The following is a 6,000-nucleotide window of genomic DNA, read 5'->3' on the forward strand; positions in this document are numbered from 1 at the left end:
TCCAGTGCTGGTAGGTGCAGGGCTGACATGACTCTGCCAAGGTCAACCTGTGGCTTCCACTCATGGAGTCTAGGCAGCTGCTTCAGCTCTTTCCTGACACAAGTCATCAAGGTGGGGGATGGGGCACTAGGGAAGCCAGTCAATTGGTAGTTCTTGGTTTCAGTTTTGTTGTTTATCTTTTTATTAAACGAAAAGTTTCAAACATACATAAAGTTATAAATAATAAAAACGACACTCTCCACTCATCACCTAGATTTCATGATTAACATTCTGCCCAATTTGTTTCAATGATTTTTCTGAAATATTTTAATTGCAGACAACATGACATTTCTACTTCAAATACCTTGGTTACATCTCTAAAAAAGGACATTTTCCTACCTAATCACCATATCATGATCACCTCTGGTAAAATTAACAACAATTCTTTAATACATTAGTCCATATTTAATTCTTCCCAAAATGTCTTTATTTTATTATTATTTTTTAAATTTCTTTATTGATTAAGGTATCACATATTTGTCCTCACCCCCCATTCCCATCCCACACCCCTCCCCACACATGCCCCCACACCCCTGTTGTCCTTAACCGCTGGTTAGGCTCATATGCTTGCACACAAGTCCTTTGGTTGATCTCTCTCCTTTAACCCCACCCTTCCCTACCCTCTTTCTGAGGCCCGACAGTCTGATCCATGCCTCCTTGTTTCTGGGTCTGTTCTTGTTCATCAGTCTATGTTGTTCATTATTTCCCCTAGATGAGTGAGATCATGTGCTATTAGAAATACACTTATAAGAACCGAAAATGAGACAAGCAATAATGGTTATGGTGACAGGCAAATGAATCAGTCTGTAGTGAGTTTCTTTCTGGGCCAACAGTTCTTTTGAGACCCAATTTCAATGTCCAACAGTTCCTTATGTGTACATGTCAGCACTGACATTTCAGTTCTGGATGGTGGACAAATGGTGGTAATGCAGGTCCCTCGACAGGACGACTCCAGCCATGAAGACAGAAGAGAAGCAGTCCAGAGACGTGCCCCGGCCAGCGGGGTCTTCTAACGGGGGTACCGAGGCCGCGCACCTAAGAGAATGAGAGACAGACAAGGGACGTAAAGAATGGAAGCAAGACAAAGGGGTTTCTGATCAAGCCTCAAAATTTTATTTTTTACAGCGTTCCTTATATGTGGTTTCTAGAGGGGTGGATGCCTAGGAGGGGTGGGGGCTGACCTAGATAATCGGTTAAAGTCGTAAAGGGTGCTGACTATAGATAAAGGGTGTGGCGGTTGAAGGGCAGCTACAGAAGGAATGCTTTGTCCTCAGGCAAGAGGAAGTGGGCCTAGTTTCAGTAACTTACTGAAGGTCAGAGTTAATCCTTTGACCAACTCTTGGCACCTGACATCTCCTCCCTCTCTGTTTAAGAAACGGGAGTGGGCATTAATCGACCGAGGAGACATTGACCTGGTTCCTCCCGTGGGCTTTGCATACCCACTGTGTGTGGCTCTTGACATCTTTTGGGGAGGAGAGGCAGAGCCATTATTTTTATCGATGTCAACCTCTATGCAAACCAGGTATACTCTCAGGGAAATCCAGAGGAGGTTGGAAAAATATCCCAACCTTCCCTTGCAATGCTTTGCTCTGCACTCGGTTCGATACCCATACCTCTGGCTCTGGCTAGAGCGTAGGTAAGCATCCCTCTGGTTAAGATGCTGTCCCCGTAGGGAAGGAGCGAGTCTGGGTCCGGAGGTGCTCGCACTCTTGGTAAACCAAGTCCCACCTATCGGCCATTTCCAGGCGTTGATAATGAATCTGAATGGGTTTTGCTAAAGCTGAATCTATTTGCTGTTTTACGAGGTCGGTTATTTTTCTAAATGCCCAAGGGCCAAATGTAAGAATAAGGGGAAAACCTACAAGGGGACCAAGGATGGGGAGGAGGTAGGGGAGGAGTCCATTAAGTCCACTCCAGAGCGGGTTCTCAAATAGCTCTTTTCGTCTCTTGACAAGATCTTCTTGTCTTCTTGATCTTGTCTCGGATGATGCCAGACTTGTTGGCGTAGAAGCAGCATCGTTCCTGTAGAGCCAAACATCCCTCCCTGTTCTGCCGTGAGCAAATCTAACCCTCTTCTATTTTGTAATACGACTTCTGCTAAAGAATCAATTTGGTCCTGAAGATCACTAATGGTCCCTGAAAGAGCTTGGACATCATCAATTAATTGATTAGAGAGTTTTGTGTAGGAGTGTATTGCTACTCCTAGACCTGCTGTGCTGGAAGCTACGGCTCCAGAGATCCCTAGACCAACGAGTAAGGGGATGAATTGGACAGCCTGTTTACTACGCCCAGCAATGTAATCAAGACTGGGTAAGGGAACAGGCTCATCCCCTGGAATAATGGAGATGCCTGGGAGAATGTTAGCTTATAAGCAAAGTCCAGTCCAATTTGTTGGCAGGGCTATATAGGCTAGATTCACAGGGATTGCCAAACATTTTTAAGAGTAGTTTCTTATGGTTAACTGGAGGTCCAAAACCGCTGTAGGTCATTGGTATTAGGACCAGCAGTAGGACTTCAATAATTGTTTTCATGACCTGTAGAGAGAAGATAAATTTGTCTCAGGGATAATTTCCCTGGATGTGAGATTATTTTTCTTTTGGGGGGTTAATTGGCTTGACGAGGCGTTCAGGTAGCCATCGCGGTCCTTCCTCTTGTGTATCATAGACACAGGCGGATCCTCGTCCCCAAATGAGGACCGGATCAGGACCATGCCACTTAGAGGTTAGTGGATCTTTCCACATAACCTTAGCATATTGATTTTTTGTTTCTTGGTGCCAAAGGCGGTCTGCAGCAGATTTTCCATTTCTATCTAGTTGTAGAAAATTGAGGGTAAATAATGCGTGATTAAGGATATTGCGGGGAGAGCCTTTTGTAGGATAAATGTTGTTTGTTTTGAGTTTAGTTATGGTATTTTTAAGGGTTTGGTGAGCCCACTCTATTATTCCCTGCCCTTGAGGGTTATAGGGAATGCCAGTGACATGTTTGATTTGGAATTGATGGCAGAAGTTTTGGAATGCTTGGGAGGTATATCCAGGCCTGTTGTCTGTTTTAATTTTTTGAGGTTTACCTATAGTGGTGATACACTGAAGGACATGTGCTATGATATTTTTAGAAGCTTCGCCGCTATGGAGAGTGGCGAAGATGAATCCACTATAGGTATCAATGGTTACATGGACATATTTGAGATTGCCAAACTCGGAGATATGGGTAACGTCCATTTGCCATATTTCATTGGGGAGTAGACCTCTTGGATTAACCCCTAGATGAGGGAGTGGCAGGAGGGTAACACATCCTGGGCAGTTTTTAACAATCTGTCTGGCTTGTTCTCTGGTAATTTTATTTATTTATTTATTTTTTGTTCTCTGGTAATTTTAAATAGAAGGCGGAGCGTATGGGCATTAAGGTGATGGAGAGCATGGCAGTGCTCGGCCTTAGCAACAGAATTTATGGTGAGGGAACATATTAGGCGGGTGCTTTTATCTGCGAGTGAATTACCTTGGGAGAGGGGGCCGGGGAGGTCGGTATGAGCTCTTAAATGGCCAATGTAGAAGGGAGTTTGTCTTTTCAGGATAAGGGATTGAAGTTGGTGAAAGAGAGGGACAGCATTAGTAGACGGTTTAATATAGGGGTCTGTTTCAAGTAAAGGGACTGAAAGTGCTATGTAGGCACTGTCTGTATAGAGATTGAAAGGGGTATTATCTAGGATTTTAAAAATCTGTAAAATGGCAAAAAGTTCTACAAGCTGGGCAGATTGGAATGGGGATTTAGTGCTGTAGCACTGTGAGTCTATAACGTATGCTGCCATGCCGGAGGAGGACCCATCAGAGAAAACCAAGGAAGCTTTTTTTAAAGGGGTGATGGAGGTTACTTTAGGGATGATGAATGGATGTAGTCTGGTAAATTGAAGGAGTTTATGAGAGGGGTAGTGATTATCAATATTACCCTGAAATGAAGGGAGGGATATAATCCAATCATCTTCATTTTGTGAAAGCCAGTTTATCTGTTCCTTGGTGTAGGGGAGAATGAGTTGGTCAGGATCTCTGCCGAAATATTGGCGACTTTTTTCTCTACCTAATTTTATGAGTTTAGTAACTAAGAAGGGATATGTAGTAAGAACTTTAGATGGGGAAGAGGGTAGGTGGATCCATAAGAGGGGGTTGTCTTGCCATAGGACTCCTGTAGGGGTATGGGGTGTCGGGCAGATGATGAGCATAAAGGGTTTATTATAGGATATGAATGTGATTTGTTGTTGTTGAATGGCTGTTTCTATGATGTGGAGTGTTTTTTCTGCCTCTGGAGAGAGTTGGCGAGGGGATAAAGGATTAGAGTCTCCTTGTAATGTATCGAAGAGGGGTTTTAGTTCTTCTGTTGTTAGTTTAAGATAAGGCCTGAGCCAGTTAATGTCACCTAGGAACTTTTGAAAGTCATTGAGGGTTTGTAAATGGGATGTTTTGAGTTGAATTTTTTGTGTGGTGATTTTGTTTGTGTTTAGTTCAAAGCCGAGATAATAGTAAGGGTCTTTTAGTTGAATTTTGTTTGGGGCAATTTGTAACCCAAGAGAGGAAAGTCGATGATTTAATTCCTGACTACATTTAAGTACCTCGAAGGGGGCAGCCCTTGCTAATAGGATGTCATCCATGTAATGAATGATATAGATAGAGGGCCATCGAGGCCTGAGAGGGTCTACGGCCTGTGCGACAAATTTCTGACACAGGGTGGGGCTATTTGCCATGCCTTGAGGGAGAACCTTCCATTGATAACGTTGCATAGGGCCTTTAAAATTAGTGACTGGGAGGCTGAATGCAAAACGTTCTCGGTCTTGGGGGTGAAGAGGGATAGTGAAGAAACAATCTTTTAAATCTATAATTATTTTAAAATGATTAATGGGAATGGCAATAGGAGAAGGGAGGCCAGGTTGAAGGGCTCCCATTGTGAACATGGTTTTATTAATTTCTCTAAGGTCTTGTAAGAGACGCCAAGATCCAGATTTCTTTTTAATTATGAATATTGGAGTATTCCATGGAGAGGTTGTAGGTTCTAGATGTCCAGCGGCCAATTGCTCCTGTACTAACTTTGAGGCGGCTGTAAGTTTCTCGTTAGTTAATGGCCATTGATCTACCCACACAGGGGAATCAGATTTCCATTTGATCTTATCTGCGTGGGGTACAGGAAAGTCAATGACCGTCATGGAAAATGTTGATTTCCTAGTCCTAATCGGTCATTTTTGGGTGTTATAGAAAGTGGTTTTTTGATGCCTTGATTATTTTTTCCTAGTCCTTGTCCTGGTAAAAAGCCTTGGTTAAGCATTTGTTGGGTAATAATTTCATTGGGGCTACACATAATGAGCTTTAATTGAGATAGAATGTCTCGTCCCCATAGGTTAACAGATAGTCCTGGGACAATATAAGGTTGGACTTGCCCTGAGTTACCCTCAGTATCTTTCCAGGTTAGGATTTTTGCGCTCTGTTTTGGGTTGGTAGATTGGCCAATGCCTTTAAGATGTGTTACAGAGGCTTCACAGGGCCAACTGGGGGGCCAGTATCGGGTTGATATTACCGTGGCGTCTGCCCCTGTATCTACTAAACCTTTAAAAAATTTTCCGTCTAATTCAAGAGTGAGTAGTGGCCTCTCAGTAGTAATCTATTGAACCCAATAGATATCAGAGGAACCAAAGGCAGAATCCAACCTAGGTTGTTGAATATTACTTTTATTGGTGGAGTTTAGGGGAAGTAAGGTAAGCTGAGCTATTCTTTGTCCTTTGGAAATGTATATGGGCCCTGAGGGGGCTGAAGCTAGAATGGTGATCTGCCCGGTGTAATCATTGTCAATGACCCCTGGGGTAACCTGAAGGCCGGCCAAGGACGAACTACCACGCCTAAGATTAAACCAAATGTTTCTGGAGGCAAGGGTCCAAAAGCCTCAGTGGAAATAAGTTGAATGCCTTGATCTGGTATTAATATT

This window comes from Eptesicus fuscus, chromosome 4 (assembly GCF_027574615.1).
Source record: "Eptesicus fuscus isolate TK198812 chromosome 4, DD_ASM_mEF_20220401, whole genome shotgun sequence".
In the NCBI taxonomy this organism is placed as follows: Eukaryota; Metazoa; Chordata; class Mammalia; order Chiroptera; family Vespertilionidae; genus Eptesicus; species Eptesicus fuscus.